Raw genomic sequence first — 1,787 nt, forward strand, 5'->3', positions numbered from 1 at the left:
GGGGGGGGGGCATGGAAGCTGATCTACCTGGCTCCTCTTTCCATTGAAGACATCAAAGATGTATTTATATTCAGATTTATGATAATCAGATTCCTGCTGATCAAATGTGGAGGAGTTCTGGTTTATCGGAAAATGAGAACGACCCTGACAGCAGTCCGGGCCTGTGAGAAGCTGTCAGTGACACTGGATGGGATTTCCCGTACTGCAAACACACAGACTCAAATGCTAGGGGATATAAGTCGCAGACTGGATGTGGTTCTGGCTAGGACCGCATCCCAGCAACGTGCCCGTGAGGAGTAAAGGCAAGATCTGGGTGAAGTTCATACGGGAGAGGCGAGATGGTAATCGAATCTGGAATATTGGCATTTTCGCAACACAGAGGCGCAGTTAAGACTTAAAGCAGTGGAAGAAAGTCTGCTTGCCTGAAAAGAATTATATTCTATCATTGGACTCCCACAGCTGTKACCTTGGTTGCAGGCTGATGAACCTCCCTTGAATGATATGTGTGGAGGAAGMCTTGATTCCCCCTTCTCCCACCTYAACCCCCACCTGTGTCTGGACTGGATTGAAGGCCACATTGGGTGGATACAGAGAACTGAACTCTGGTGAACTGTGCTGACTGATAACAACTGGTTGGACTCTGTTGGTCTCTGATTGGTCCCGGCATGCTGCCTTGGATGTCACCGGCTCTGCTGCACCCCTCCCCTTACCATATGTTTTGTTCCCCCACCCCCTCCCCTCCTTAGCTGCTCTTTCTTTCGCAGAGTAGTTTTTTTGGAGCATATGCTCGTGCGTTTTTTTCTGTATAAAACAGGATCAAAGCTCTTTTTTAAAAACTCATCCTTTCTATTGTGTGTGTATTCTAAACTGCAAAGGTAGCGCACTACGTTGCAAAAGACCCTGGACATTCGTTCCCCCATGTTTGTCATGTGTGTGTGTTTCTCCGGACGGATGTTCTAAACTGCAAATTTTGTTCTACATTTCATTTTGATGTTGCGTATGAATGACAGTAAACGATTCCTGATTTTTGACTCTTGATTCTTGATATTTATTTTTCCAGCTCAGTTCCAATAAATTATATATTTTACCACATAATTTAAATTTTACTAATTTAAAAATGTATATTGTGTTTCTTTTTAATTGTACGTGCATCTGTGTCTCTTAAATGGTCATATTTATTTATTTTTTTTAATTCTCACAAGTCTTTATTTCCATGTGCTGCTTTTACATTTCTCTGCCTCCTGTATTTACATTTCCTTATGCATTTATGCCTCCTTATGGAAATAAGGTGGGCAGTCCTTCTTGGATCAGCTCCTCTCCTATTGGTCAACAGAGAAAGAAGCAGATCCATGTGTAGATTGACTGTGCTGCCTCAGATTAGGGGTAATATCATGTAGAATCAACTGTTTTGAGTTTTATATCATATTATAATGTTATACTCTCATAAAAAATGCCCAAAGCCTTGCTTTGACTCATTCATGCATGTTTGAGAAATCCTGCAGTGTTTTTAGGCAGCCATGCTGAGGAGCAAAACGACAGGTGGGGACCAGAAACGCCTTTTGGGACCAGAAATGCCCCTGGGACGTGTCTTTAAGCCGAGCTTCCTCATGGCGGAGCACCCCACCTCCCCACACACCCCGCCCATAACTCCTGCAGGCTCTCGGGCGAAAAAACAAAAGTGAAACTCAAACTGTCTTCTGAGCTCCTAACATTAGTTCTCACTCATTGAAGCACTTTTCATTATATAAATATATTTGAGGAAATGTATTTTCAGATGCCAAGTAAGC

Source organism: Austrofundulus limnaeus, unplaced genomic scaffold, assembly GCF_001266775.1.
Source record: "Austrofundulus limnaeus strain Quisiro unplaced genomic scaffold, Austrofundulus_limnaeus-1.0 Scaffold53, whole genome shotgun sequence".
Lineage (NCBI taxonomy): Eukaryota > Metazoa > Chordata > Actinopteri > Cyprinodontiformes > Rivulidae > Austrofundulus > Austrofundulus limnaeus.